Source organism: Mobula hypostoma, chromosome 7 (assembly GCF_963921235.1).
Source record: "Mobula hypostoma chromosome 7, sMobHyp1.1, whole genome shotgun sequence".
In the NCBI taxonomy this organism is placed as follows: Eukaryota; Metazoa; Chordata; class Chondrichthyes; order Myliobatiformes; family Myliobatidae; genus Mobula; species Mobula hypostoma.
In genome coordinates this window covers 4,701,271-4,717,147 of record NC_086103.1, presented here as the reverse complement: position 1 = coordinate 4,717,147, position 15,877 = coordinate 4,701,271, and the positions used below count along the sequence as shown (strand labels likewise).

The window sequence follows — 15,877 nt, the reverse complement described above, 5'->3', positions numbered from 1 at the left end:
TCTCCCCCATTTCACGTGCATCTGCTCTCACCCCATCCTCCCGCCACCCCACTAGGAATAGGGTTCCCCTGGTCCTCACCTACCACCCCACCAGCCTCCGGGTCCAACATATTATTCTCCGTAACTTCCGCCACCTCCAATGGGATCCCACCACTAAGCACATCTTTCCCTCCCCCCCCTCTGCTTTCCACAGGGATCACTCCCTACGCGACTCCCTTGTCCATTCGTCCCCCCCATCCCTCCCCACTGATCTCCCTCCTGGCACTTATCCTTGTAAGCGGAACAAGTGCTACACATGCTCTTACACTTCCTCCCTTACCACCATTCAGGGCCCCAAACAGTCCTTCCAGGTGAGGCGACACTTCACCTGTGAGTCGGCTGGGGTGATATACTGCGTCCGGTGCTCCCGATGTGGCCTTCTATATATTGGCGAGACCCGACGCAGACTGGGAGACCGCTTTGCTGAACACCTACACTCTGTCTGCCAGAGAAAGCAGGATCTCCCAGTGGCCACACATTTTAATTCCACATCCCATTCCCATTCTGACATGTCTATCCACGGCCTCCTCTACTGTAAAGGTGAAGCCGCACTCAGGTTGGAGAAACAACATCTTATATTCCGTCTGGGTAGTCTCCAACCTGATGGCATGAACATCGACTTCTCTAACTTCCGCTAATGCCCCACCTCCCCCTCGTACCCCATCCATTATTTATTTTTATACACACATTCTCTCACTCTCCTTTTTCTCCCTCTGTCCCTCTGACTATACCCCTTACCCATCCTCTGTTCCCCCCCCTTGTCTTTCTCCCCAGACCTCCTGTCCCATGATCCTCTCATATCCCCTTGGCCAATCACCTGTCCAGCTTTTGGTTCCATCCCTCCACCTCCTGTCTTCTCCTATCATTTTGGATCTCTCCCTCCCCCTCCCACTTTCAAATCTCTTACTAACTCTTCCTTCAGTTAGTCCTGACGAAGGGTCTCGGCCCGAAATATCGACTGTACCTCTTCCTAGAGATGCTGCCTGGCCTGCTGCGTTCACCAGCAACTTTGATATGTGTTGCTTGACTTGACTTGACTTGAGATCAATAAACATGGCATTGAATTAGAACAAGGTAAAACAATAACAATGCAGAATGAAGTGTAAAAGCTACGAATGTCATAATGGCGGGGGGGGGGTGGCGGGGGGGTTGTTAAGAGGTGGACCCAAACGCAAGACACAGACACTGAAGTACAAGGAACAGGACTAGGTTTCAGACTAGGAGCTGGGACAGGAACATAAACTTGGGCTAGGACTTTGGCTAGGAAAGTGGGACTAGGACAAGGAACTGGGAACTAGGAGCCTGGGCTTGCACTCCAAGCTGGAGACTGGACAGGGACCCAGAACCTAGGTCTTGACTCAGGCTCGGACTCCAGATCTAGGCGAGGACAAGATGTGGCTACAGGACGTGGTGTGGCTACAGGACTGGACGTGAGACTCCTGGACAGGACAAGGGAACTCCAGCACCGGGCTGGGTGAGGTACTCCTGGGCTGGGCGAGGCACATGGGCAGGACAAGAACAGGAATGCCCAGCCTTGGTCGAGGGAGAACAGGATCGCCCAGCCTTGGTCAAGGGAGGACAGGAACGCAGAGCCAGGACCCCTCCTTGGGAACAAGTAGGGCCAGGACTCATACACAGAATGCTGAACATGACGAGACATTTCCCAACACTAGGTAGCGGCAAACAGCTGGACCTACCTAGCAAAGGCATGGACAAAGAGTCAGTTTCCCAACACAAGGTAGCAGCAAATTGCCGGACCTACCTAGCAAAGGCATGGACAAAGAGACAGTTCCCAATACAAGGTAGCAGCAAATGACCAGACCTACCAAGCAAAGGCATGGACACAGACACAGTTCCAAAGAACAAAAGACAGTTCCTTATCTAGACACAGCAAGTCTCCAGTCTAGCTCCAGCAATAGAACTTGACGGCACGGCACGGCACGGCAAGGCACGGCATGGCATGGCACAGCAAGGCAAGGCAAGGCTTGGCTTCGGGCTTCGGGCTTCGGACTTCAGGCGAAAGGAACAGTCCAGCAACTGAAGCTGAATCAAAGAGCTATTTATGTAGCCAGCCCAAAATGTGAATCAGCTGCCTCAATTAGAGCATCCAACAGGAAAAGGGAAAACCAGAAAACCTGGAATAAGGAACGGTGGACGGGAATCCGGACTTCACAGACCGGACCATGACAACGAAAAAATGCAGAGAAAGAAACTGACAAATTGCAACGGGCCTTGGCGGGCAGGATTAAGGTAAACCCCAAGGCATTCTACAAGCATGTGAAGAGCAAGAGGATAAGACATGAAAGAATAGGACCAACCAAGTGTGACAGTGGGGAAGTGTGTATGGAACCGGAGGAAATAGCAGAGGTACTTAATGAATACTTTACTTCAGTATTCACTATGGAAAAGGATCTTGGTGATTGTAGTGCTGACTTGCAGCAGACTGAAAAGCTTGAGCATGTAGATATTAAGAAAGAGGATGTGCTGGAGCTTTTGGAAAGCATCAAGTTGGATAAGTCGCCGGGACCGGATGAGATGTACCCCAGGCTACTGTAGGAGGTGAGAGTGGAGATTGCTGAGCCTCTGGCAATGATCTTTGCATCATCAATGGGGACGGAAGAGGTTCCGGAGGATTGGAGGGTTGCGGATGTTGTTCCCTTATTCAAGAAAGGGAGTAGAGATAACCCATGAAATTATGGACCAGTGAGTCTTACTTCAGTGGTTGGTAAGTTGATGGAGAAGATCTTGAGAGATAGGATTTATGAACATTTGGAGAGGCATAATATGATTAGGAATAGTCAGCATGGCCTTGTCAAGGGCAGTCCGTGCCTTACGAGCCTGATTGAATCTTTGGAGATTGTGACTAAACACATTGATGAAGGTAGAGCAGTAGATGTAGTGTATATGGATTTCAGCAAGGCATTTGATAAGGTACTCCACACAAGCCTTAGTGGGAAAGTAAGGAGGCATGGGATCCAAGGGGACATTGCTTTGTGGATCCAGAACTGGCTTGTCCACAGAAGGCAAAGAGTGGTTGTCGATGGGTCTTATTCTGCATGGAGGTTGGTCACCAGTGGAGTGCCTCAGGGATCTGTTCTGGGACCCTTACTCTTTGTGATTTTTATAAATGACCTGGATGAGGAAGTGGAGAGATGGGTTAGTAAGTTTGCTGATGACACAAAGGTTGGGGGTGTTGTGGATAGTGTGGAGGGCTGTCAGAGGTTGTAGCGGGACATTGATAGGATGCAAAAACTGGGCTGAGAAGTGGCAGACGGAGTTCAACCTAGATAAGTGTGAAGTGGTTCATTTTGGTAGATCAAATGTGATGGCAGAATATAGTATTAATGGTAACACTCTTGGCACCGTGGAGGATCAGATTGATCTTGGGGTCCGAGTCCATAGGACGCTGAAAGCAGCTGTGCAGGTTGACTCTGTGGTTAAGAAGGCGTACAGTGTATTGGCCTTAATTAATTGTGGAATTGAATTTATGAGGCGAGAGGTAATGTTGCAGCTATATAGAACCCTTATCAGACCCCACTTGGAGTACTGTGCTCAGTTCTGATCACCCCACTACAGGAAGGATGTGGAAATCATAGAAATGGTGCAGAGGAGAATTACAAGGATGTTGCCTGGACTGGGGACCATGCCTTATGAAGACAGGTTGAGTGAACACGGCCTTTTCTCCTTGGAGCGACGAAGGATGAGAGGTGACCTGATAAAGGTGTACAAGATGATGAGAGGTATTGATCATGTGGCTGGTCAGAGGCTTTTTCCCAGGGCTGAAATCGCTACCACAAGAGGGCACAGGTTTAAGGTGCTGGGGAGTAGGTACAGAGGAGATGTCAGGGGTAAGTTTTTTATGCAGAGAGTGGTGAGTACGTGGAATGGGCTGCCGGCAATGGTGGTGGAGGTGGATATGATAGGGTCTTTCAAGAGACTTTTGGATAGGTACATGGAGCTTAGAAAAATAGAGGGCTGTGGATAACCCTGGTAATTTTTAATGTAGGGACATGTTCGGCACAACTTTATGAGCCGAAGGGATTGTATTGTGCTGTAGGTTTTCTATGTTTCTAAGATCTTAACGAGGTAGACTGTAAGGCCAATATAGAGTCAGAATCAAAGAGTCACCGAATCATAGAAAAGTACAGTACAGAAACAGGGTCTTCAGCCCATCTAGTCCATGCCAAACCATTTAAATTGCCTACTCCCATTGACCTGCAATGGAAGCACAGCTCTCCTTACCCCGACCATACAGGTATCTATCCTAACTTCTCTTAAACATTGAAATTGAGCTCGCACGCACCACTTGTGCTGACAACTTGTTCCACACTCTCACGACAGTCTGAGTGAAGGAGTTTCCCCTGATGTTCCCCTTAAACTTTTCACCTTTCATCCTTAACCCATGACTTTGGTGTAGTCCCACCCATCCTCAGTAGAAAGAGCCTATCTATACCCATCATAATTTTGTATGCCACTATCAATTCTCTGACGTTCCAAGGAATAAAGTCTTATCCTATTCAATATTTCCTTATAACTCAGTTCCTCTAGTAGATTAGATTATGAGGACACTCACTCCTCGTTTATTGTCATTTAGAAATGCATGTATTAAAAAAATGATACAATGTTCCTCCAGAAAGATATCACAGAAATACAGGACAAACCAAGACTAAAACTGACAAAACCACATAATTATAACATATAGTACAACAGTACAAAACAATACCGTAATTTGATAAAGAGCAGACCATGGGCACGGTAAAAGAATGTCTCTAGTCCTGTTAGCCCCATCATCTCACGCAGACGGTAGAAGGGAGAAACTCTCCCTGCCCTGAACTCCAAGCGCCGCAAACTTGCCGATGCATTGGAAGCACCCGACCACAGCTAACTCTGAGTCCATCTGAAAACTTCGAGCCTCCGACCAGCCCTCCGACACCGAGCACCGAGCACCATCTCTGCCGAGCGCTTCGACCCCGCCCCGGCCGCCGAGCAACAAGCAAAGCCGAGGACTCGGGGCCTTCCCCTCCGGAGATTCTGGACCACACAGTAGCAGTGGCAGCGAAGCAGGCATTTCGGAAACCTCACAGATTTTCCTCCGTGCCGGCACCCTACTTGACAGATAACAGATATCATTCACCGGAGTGGCCACTGCGAGCTGCATCGTGCCGCCATCTTCTCCTCCCCGTACAGGTAACATCCTCATAAATTTTCTCTGTACCCTCTCAAATTTATTTACATCTTTCCTGTAGGTAGGTGATCAAAACTGCACACAATACTCCAAATTAGGCCTCACCAATGTCCTATACAACTTCAACATAATATCACATCTCCTGTACTCAATACTTTGATTTATGAAGGCCTATGTATCTATCCAGCCTATCTCATTGTACAAGAGGCCTGTTCAAGAGTCTGTTCATGGTGGGGTAGAAGCTCTCCTTGAGCCTGACGGTACGTACTTTTAGGCTTTTGTCCCTTCGGCCCAACGGGGGGATGGGGGGGTGGGAGGAGAGAATGTCCAGGCTGGGTGGTGTCTTTGATGATGCCGGCTACTTTACTGAGGCAGCGAGAAGTGTAGACAGAGTCCATAGAGGGGAGGCTAGTTCCTGTGGTGTGCTGAGCTGTGTCCACAACTATGCATTTTCTCATGGTCATATGTAGAGTAGTTGCCATACTGAGCATCCAGACCAGAATCCTTTCTATGGTGCATCAATAAAAACTAGCAAAAGTCAATGGTATATGCCAAATATGTTTAGCTTTCTGAGGGTGTAGAGGCTTTGGTGAGCTTTCTAAGTCACGATATCGTGGTTGGACTAGGATTGGCTATCAGTGATGTTTACCGCGAGGATCATGAATCTCTCAACCCTCTCAAAATCAACACCGATTATAGACAGGAACATATGCACCATTCCCTTCCTGTAGTCAATAAACAACTCTTCTGTTTTGTTGACATTGAGGGAGAGGCTGTTGTCATGCCATCACGTCACGAGGCTGGCTACCTCCTTCCTGTACTCTGACTCATCATTATTTGAGATCCAGTGCACTACATTCTTATCATCTGCAAACTTGTCCAGGTGTTCCCAATCTTTTTATGCCATGGACCTATATCATTAAGGAAGAGGTCCGTGGACCTCAGGTTGGGAACTCCTGAATATAGATGGAGTTGGAGCAGAGTCTGGCCTCACGGCCTTGCATGTTCAGGGAATAGAGTAGGGTGTGGAGTACTCAACCTTGTGGAGTACCAGTCTTTCGAATAATCACGGGAGAGCTGTTGCTATCTATACTTACTGATTGTGGTTTGTTGGTTAGAACGTCAAGGATCCAGTTGCAGAGGGAGGCATTGACTTCCAGTTCCAGAATTTGGTGATGAGATTGCTTGGAATAACTAAAATTAAAGGCAGAACCGTAGTCAATAAACAAATAGTTGACTGTAGGTGCCTTTACTGTTCAGATGCTCCGGAGATGTGTAGGGTTAGGGAGATGGCTTCTGCTGTAGAGCTGTTTCGGCGGTAGACAAATTGCAGTGGGTCAAGGTTGTCTGAAGAGCTGGATCTGATGGGAGCCATGCCAAATCTCTCAAAGCATTTCATGGTTTCAGATATTGGAGCCACTATATTAGTCCATATGCTGAGTCAGTGTTGCTGCAGTTAGTTAGACATTTCTATTGGGCACTGCCAATTATGGAGGAGAAACGTCATTACCAATTTGCTCGCAGATACAGATTATTGTCTCTACCCTATTATAAAGACTGGGGTTATAACTATTCACAAATTTCACTGGCCTTCGAAAACTATTCAACACTTTGAAAGCTCAACTGCAGTTAAAGGGAAATTTGTCCACAGCAAGGTCATGTGAACAAAATAATATTGTTTAAAGAAACAGAAAGTACTGACCAGGGCAATATGGGAAGCTGCCTAACTCTTTAAAGCCATGAGGCATTTTATTTCCAAGAGGACAAAGGCTGCTTTTGTTTAGTATCACATTCAGTTGCCTGGTATATTTGTCCCTGTTCCACTCAAATTGACTTTTCAGTCCAGATTAGATAATATCCATCCCTCCTTTGCAACAGAATCTCCATCTCACTCTTTATCCCTCTTTTCTCTCTCTCTCTCTCTCTCTCTCTCTCTCCTTTTCCCTTTATCTCTTTCGCGATGCGATAATGTGCCAACATAAGCAAGATGCACCAAAGATGGAGTCGGATAGGAAAGGAGGGTGGACCATAAGAGGAAGTGAATGAAGAGGGGCACCACAGGGAGCAGATAGGCAGTTGAGAAGAGTTAAGAGGCCAGAATGAAGAGTAGAAGAAGTGAGGAAGGGGAGAAAAAATTTTAACCACCCTGGTGCCCCTCCTCCTTCCCTTGTACCAATGATCCACTTTCCTCTCAGATCAGATTCCTCCCTCTCTAGCTCTTTACCTTTCCCACCTGCCTGGTTTCACCCATCACCTTCTAGCTAACCTCCTTCCCCTCTCCCCACCCTTCTGTTCTGCTGTCTTTTCCCCTTCTACTCTGGTCCTGGTCTTGGTCCAAAACGTCCACCATTTGTTGACTTCCATGGACACTGCCTGACCTGCTGTGCTCCTCTGGCATGTTTTGTGTGTTGCTTTGAATTTCCAGCACCTGCAGAATTTATTGTGTTTATGATAGATTCTCGTTTAGGTTGGGTGTCACCATGTGAGTGAAGGAGGCTACAAACAGGGATTGGGAATGAAACAAGCATACAGCAGGAAGATCAAAATCACCTTTTGGACTGAGTCCAGATGCTCCACAAAGCAATCTCGGAATCTGTGGTTAACTGAGAAATCTTTCAGCGGCCTGTAGTCACTTCTGAACCTGCCCAGTCAACTCTCCAGAGGTTATCTGAATCTCCCTTTAAGTGGTGAAGAAAGAACTGACTTTTACATAGAGCGTGTGGTTCCTTTGAATCTGTTCCAAGATGCCCTCTGAGTTGTGGTTTCCTGCTCCATTTAATGCTGATAAGAGTGGAAGTGTGTGTGATACAAGCTATTGACCACAGGTCTGATCCTAAGATATTGTCAGTGTTGCTCATATGAACAGCAAAACAGAATTTCAAAACAAAACTTCAAATGCTGGATTTTTACATCATTTTAGATTATACACCACAGAAATGTGCCATTCTGGCCCAGCGAGCTCGAGCAACGCAATTATACCCATATAACCAATTAACCTACTAACCCATACATCTTTTGGAATGTTGGAAGAAACCGGAGCACCTGGAGGAAACCCACGCGGTCATGGAGGGAATATACAAATGCCTTACAGAGCGCACTGGTAACTGAACCTGAATTAATGGCACTATTCTAGCATTACACTACCATGTGCTCCAAATGGAACACTTCATGAATTTGCATATCATCCTTGCACAGGGGCAAAGGTAATCTTTTCTCTATTGTTGCAATTTCGGTACATGAAGTGAATCTGAAATAAAAACACAAAATGCTGGAAAGTCTCAGCAGGTTGGGCAGCATCTGTGGAAGGAGAATGTGTCTTAATGCTTCAGAGCAAAGATATGTAGGTGGAGGCAGAGTTACAATGGCACCTCAGTGGTGAATCCTTCAAGTTCACAGCTTAATTTCTACTTTTGATGTCTCTCTTTCCTTTTCAAGGTGGATGGGATTCAGTTGAAGATCCTGACCTGGAGTTATACTCAGACTTTGGCTCCTAGGAGTCACAACTGACCACTCTTGAAATCACAAGGACGCAGCCTAGCAGGTAAGCTCACCTGTGGATGGGCTGATTCCATGCCAGTGCTGCTGAATGAAGCGTCACAGGAGGAAAACGGAACATCAGGAGCAGCGGATCAGCTGTTGGAGGATCCGTACTTGGCGAATCACGCTCTCTCTCTCTCAGTGGTGGGAGGATTTTGTTGCCAATTCTTGGGTTGGAGAACTGGGAAAAACAGCGACATGACTGACTTTATCATCGTAGATCAGTGAGTTGTATTATTATGTCTCCCATCTCACTGTGAAAGGATGACATCTCTTTTCCCTTTATTAGGGAGAGAAAGAGAGCCCGTGGTATGTCAAATTGTTAGGTGAATGATTAGATTTTTTTTGTTCTGCAGATCATGAACTTTCCTGGGGGCATTGCAATTGCTTTCTTGGCGGGTGGAGCATGCTGATGCTCTTTTTTGCTGAACTAAGTGGGGGAGGGGGATGGTCATTCCCTTACTGATGTTTTTGTCTGTTGGAGGGGTGAGTGAAGGAGGGCCTTGGGGTGCTAACATTTTTACTGTCACTCATTCTTTGGGGCACCCCTCTGTTTTTGTGGATGTCTGTGAAGAACAAGAATTTCAGGATGTATACTGAATACATTTCTCTGATATTAAATAAAGCTATTGAACTGGGAAATATTGAAAACACATAACTGGAAGTTACAGAGAAGATAAGGAAAGGTTGGAGGAGATGCAGCAGGAATTCCCCACCTTTTTATGCCATGGACCCCTATCATTACTATGATAGTCCAAGGATTAACGAGGATTGTGCTGGGCAGTCAGCAAGTGTGCCAATGTAACATGCAACTCAGGACCCCTAACTGTAGATCTTTGGAATATGGGAGGAAACTGGACCACCCTGGGGAAAGCCATGGAGCCATGTGGAGAATGTACAAACTCCTTACGGACAGTGGAAGGAATTGAACCCCAATCTTTTTGCTGGTGCTGTAAAGCATTGTACTGTCTGATATGCTACCTTGCCACCCTGACTTGGTTTGGAAACAGAGCAGGTTCCAAATCAAGCTATAATGCATAAATTAGTGTGCTTTTTAAAATGCCAGAGGATGTGTATTGCCCGAAAAAGAGGCACAATGTAAGCTTCTGGCTCCAATATCTAACTAGTGACCTTAAGAGTGCGAAAATTCCCCAGTCCAATATTATGTCTGTGGTCTTAATAATAAATATTCTCTAGCATGATTTACCCTGCATTTATTAAAATCGTGTTGTAAATTAGCATATTGGTTTAATTGGACCAGAGGGCACACCCTCACAATAGAGTGACGTCCTTTTAGAATGGAGATGAGGAGTAAGTTCTTTCGCCAGACCGCGGTGAATCTATGGAATTCATTGCCACAGGCAGCTGTGGAGGCTGAGAGGCAAAATGGATCAGCCATGATGAAATGGCAGAGCAGACTCAAGGCAAAATGGCCTAATTCTGCTCCTATATCTTATAGTTTTATGATCTTATGTAGCAAGTTTCAGTGAAGTACTTCATTTGCATGCCATCCATATGGATAATTTCATAACATCAGTGCAGCGAAGGCATACAAGGAAAAATAATAACAGGATGCAGAATTAATTGTTACAGCTACAGAGAAAGTGTAACTCAGGTAGACAATAAAATGCAAGGCCATAATAAGTTTGAGAGACACCCCCTTAACGTACTTGGGAATTGTTCCATAGACCCACGGCAGTGGATATGTGTTGTCCTTGAGGTTGGGAGGAGCATACTTTCAAAGTTTTGGTATCTTCTGCTTGATGGGAGGGGGGGAGGAGAGGAAATGTCCAGAGTGCGTGGGGTGTTTGATTATGCTGGCTGATTTACTGAGGCAATGAAAAGTTGCAGACAGAGACTGTCGAGGAGAGGGTGGTCTCCATGATGTGCTGAGCTGTGTTCACAGCTCTCTGTAGTATCTTGTGGTTATGGGCCAGAGCAGTTGCATCTGGATAGGATATTGTTTAGGATACACGAGGGGATGTGTGGTGCCCATAAGAGAGGCATGATGTCATCCAATTTCTAGACTCCTACATTTAACCATAGTGACCTTAGGTATGTAGGTGGCAGGGTGGAGATACATCTCTACCAAAAAAAGTATAAGGTGCTTCTTCCCCTCACTAGCCTGCAGATCAGCCTTGGACAAAGTGTAGCACCTGCTTAGTCCCCCGATCAGGGTCATGTGAAGCAATGGGAGCACGTGGTGGATGGTCATATGAACAACTGGTGCATATCATAATCCTAGTTATGTGACCACTTATGTCAGTCAATGTCCGAAGAATATTGATAATGGCTGTGGTCACCCATATTGTAAAGACACTGTCCAGAAGAAGGCAATAGTAAACTACTCTGCAGAAAAATTTGCAAGAATAATCATGGTCAGAAGATTAAGAATGCCCACATCATAAGACACGGCACGTAATGATGGTGATGATGAAATTATTTAAAATGCTCAGCAATGTAAAACAGATTGCCGCAATGCACCATTTTTAAATAAGTGCATCGTAGAGAAAACAAGTGAACATCATTAGAGCAAAGCACTTTGGACCTTATCTGAGAGTTCTGACAAAATAAATTCACATGTCACACCTAAATGTGACTCCAAAAAGCCAGTGTGCTACCAGGCTCACAGAGAAGCTTTGTTCTTGTGAAATTTGCTTTGGCGTTTTAACTTCACAAGATATTTTAAAACCTTTCAAAACATCTCAGTGATGGCAATGGAAGGTGACCTTTTTTTATACTTTGATTCTGTTCCATTTCTCTTCTGCTATCATTAATGCTGAAGCGCAGTACCTGGCCACTGTTGTTGAGGACATAATTGCTCCTAGAAAGCAAGATTTCCTCTCAGATAATACACTTCAGATTGCCTCGATGCTTTCTTTTGGCACTGGGGTGCTTTCTTCTCTCTGTGACTTATGATTTTAGTCTTATTTAGGATTTCCCCTAAAGGGCATCACCTGTGGTCAGACTTTGCTGATTGACTGGCTGCTTGATTTTGAAAGCTGTCACAGCCGATCCTAATTCTCTCCTCACCCACGGTCTTCTTTGCATCAAAGGGGGATAAAATAGAGGTGGGTGCAAGATGATAAGAAGCATAGATTGAGTGGACATCCAGTGTCTTTTTCCCAGGATAGAAATGACTAATATGAGGGGCATAATTTTAAGGTGATTGCGAGAATGTGGAATAGGGATGTCAGAGGTAGGTTTTTTTTAATTTTTACACAGAAAGTGATGGGTACATGGAACATACTGCCAGGGCTGGTGGTAGAGGCAGATACATTAAGGATCTTTAAGGATATTTAGTTAGGCACACGGATGAAAGAAAAAATGGACAACTATGTAGGAAGGCACACGTTATAAGTTTGAAATATCCATTCATTTCTCCCTGCCCCTTCCCTCTTTTTCCATTCCCTATTCAGGCTCCCCTCTTACCCTTTCTTTTTCTCACTTGGCCATCATCACCTCCTGGTGTCCCTCCTGCTTCCCTTTCTTCCATGGTGCACTCCCCTCTCCTATCAGATTCCTTCTTCTTCTTCCGCTCTTCACTTTTTTCCACTTATCACCTCCCAGCTTCTCACTTCATTCCCGCTTTCCCCCTCGCCTGGTTTCACCTGATCACCTGTCAGCTTGTACACTTCCCCTTCCCCCACCTTCGCATTCTGACTTCTTCCCCCTTCCTTTCCAGTCCTGATGAAAGGCTCAGCCTGAAATGTTGAGCGTTTATTCCATTCCATGCACGTTGCCTGACCTGTTCCTCCAGCACTGTGTGCGTATTGCTCTACCTTGTGATTCATTTTCGTGCAGGCATTTACAGGAACAAAGAAATACGATGGAATTTATGAAAAAACTATACATAAACCAGACAAAGACTGACAAATAACTAATGTACAGAAGACAAACTGCAATAAAAAGATATTGAGAACAATAGTTGTAGAGTCATTGCAACTGAATCAGTAGTTTGTACAATCACTTAGGGTGACTGAGTTTATCCACACTGGTTCAGAAGCCTGATGTTGGGTAATAGCTGTTCTTGAACCTGGAGGTGTAGTATGTAAGGCTATTGTCCCTCCTGCCTGAAGAGGAACATAGAACAGTTCAACACAGTTCAGCCTTCAATGTTGTGCTGACCATTTAATCTACTCTAAGATCCATCAAACTCTTCCCTCCCACATTTCCCCCCACTTTCCTTTCATTCATGTACCTATCATTCATATGTCTATTAAATGTCCCTGATGTATCTGCCTCTCCTGGGGTTTTTTGGATGTCCAGGGAGGAATGAAGGGTGAAGGAACTTGTCATGTCTAATTGGTCCTCACCAAACACTCAGCTCTCATGTGTGGCTGCAAGTAGCTGTTTTCACGTGATAACAGCCACCTGATACACCGCTTCAACGGGTGGACTAAACCAGGTGTGGGTAGCTGGCAGACCTCATACCCTTATGAGATAGGGACCTGTCAGTCCTTGCATGTGAAGTCAGCTCCGGCAGACTGGAGGTATGACATCTACAGTGAGATCCAACAGCCAGAAAGGCAGTTCTGCCGCACTCCATAGAAAGTGAACAGCATGACGAGGCACAGGAGAAGTCATCCACTGACACCAAGGAAGACCTCAGTTGTGATGACTACTCGTACCACTGGACCCAGACTTCTGAGGTCAAGAGAATGAAACTGCCCAGTGCAATGGTTTTTCCACCTTAAAAACTCTCCTGAATAGGTATCCAGTCATCACTGGATATTACAGACAACCACCATCTACCTCTACCACCACTCCTGGCAGGCCATTCCACACACTCTGTGGAAAATAACCTACCTCTCACACCCTCCCTATGCTTTCCTCCAATCACCTGACAAGTGTGTCCCCTCTATTTAGCCATTCCTACTCTGGGAGAAAAGTCGTCTCTGGCTTTCCACTTGATCTATGCCTCTTATCATCTTGTACACCTCAATCATCACACCTGATCCTCCTTCCCTCCAAAGAGAAACACCCTAGTTCGATCAACCAATCCTCATAAGACATGCTCTCTAAACCAGGCAGCATCTTGGTAAATCTCCACCGCATCCTCTCTAAATGAAAAATCCTTTTAATGAAACCTTATCAGAGGGAGGTGAAGAGATATACTTTTTGACAGCTTTTGGCTGTAGCTAACAAAATGCCAACCCCCTTGTTGGGACCATTGAATCATAGTTTCCAGGAAATGCGGAGGATAGCTCCTCTGAGAAGATTACCCTCCAGTGCTTTTTGCATTATTTACATGTGATTTCCATGTTAATTAACTTACAGCCAGCAACATTTCTTGGGAAATGTTGAAGTAGCCCTTACCACTTGGATCTTATATTTTGAATCTGATCGAAATCGCCCCCTCATTTTCATTTTGGCAAGCCAGCAAAAGTTAAATTTTGCACAAAGTCATTTACATCAGGAGATGTACTGTATGCCAATTAAGTGAGGTGGTTAATAAGGGAAGAGAGGGGATCAAAGTTACAGTTATTGCAGAAGCATTTTTCAAGCTAAATTTGTGCTTTGACAAGATGACATAAAGCTAATTTACACCAGTGAGACATTTCATTTTTCACAGATTATGCTTCATTTTGTATGCTTTCTCTCAGTAAGAGTGAAAATAATGTTTAGGTACACAGCTATAAGCAATATAATGTATTTAGTCTTCAGCATTCTGTATAACATTTCAGTTGGAATAGATAAACAACATCAGCAAGCTACTTCGTTTTTTTGTAATTTTTTCAAATGTTTCCCTCAAAATTTCATTCCCATTCTGTATCTCTTCATTCATTCTGTTATTCTGGCCAAGGTGTACTCTATATTACAGATCAATTCCCAGTGCACTCTGGGGCTAAATAAGGCTGAAACTTTGTTCCAACTCTCATTTCAACTTTTCTTGCTACAATTCTGCAATTTTTCATTGGTGAGTTTTCCAATCTACACTCAGTGGACACATTGTGAGTTAACTCCTGTACCTAATAAAGTGGCCATTGGGTGTATGTTCATGGTCTTCTGCTCCTGTAGCCCATCTGCTTGAAGTTTTGATGTGTTGTGTATTCAGCGACACTCTTCTGCACATCACTGTTGTCATGTGCGGTTATTTCAGTTAGAGACAACTTCCTATCAGCTTGAACCAGTGTGGCATTCTCCTCTGACATCCCTCATAAACAAGGCATTGTCACTCACCAAACTGTCTTTCACTGGATGTTTGTTGTTTTTTTTTACACACCATTTAAACTCTAGAGACAGTTGTGCATAATAATCCCAGGAGACCAGCAGTTTCTAAGATACTCAAGCCACCCTATCTGACACCAACTAACATTCCACAGTCAAAGTAACTTAGATCACATTTCTTCCCCATTCTGATGTTTGTTTTGAACAACAACTGAACTGCTTGGCTATGTCTGCTTTTATGCATTGAGCTGCTGTCACGTGATTAGCTGATCAGATATTTTCATTAATAACCTGGAATACGGGTATACTTAATAAGGTGGCCACTAAGTGGAAATAGGTATTTATGTAAAAATACCAGCAAACGTAGGAAAGTTAAACTACAAGAAAAATAACTCTGCCCTTCTCATTCACCTCTCCTCCTTTAAGACATTCCTGGAATAAGGTGTGAAGTCAGCAGTTTAGGACTTTAGCTGCCAACAGCATGGACACCATTATGATATTACATGGTGAATAGTTCAGAGTTAAGGTGGTGTATGGTTGATGGGGAATTTGCAATTGGACTTTAGTCATAGAATCATAGAAAATTACAACACTGAATTGAATTGACTTTATTTCTTACATCCTTCACATATATGAGTAAAAATCTTTACATTACATCTCCATCTATATGTGCAACGTCTCCATCAAAATAGGCCTTTCTGCCCTTTCTAGTCTGTGCTGAGCCATTTAAACTGTCCATTCCTATCGACTTGCACTGGGACTATAACCCTCCATACTCCCACCATCCATATACTTATCCAAACTTCTCTTAAATGTTGAAATCGATGCACCACTTGCACTGGCAGCTCAATCTACTCTCACGGCTCTGAATGAAGAAGCTTCCCCATATGTTCCCCTTAAACTTTTCAGCTTTCACCCTTAATCCATGACCTCTATCAAATCTCA

General features: G+C 44.8%; 1 pseudogene; it reads right to left on the bottom strand.

Moving 5' to 3' along the window:
- Positions 1–8,374: 8,374 nt before the first annotated feature.
- Positions 8,375–8,472, bottom strand: LOC134349978 (U6 spliceosomal RNA; annotated as a pseudogene).
- Between the last annotated feature and the right edge of the window lie 7,405 nt (positions 8,473–15,877).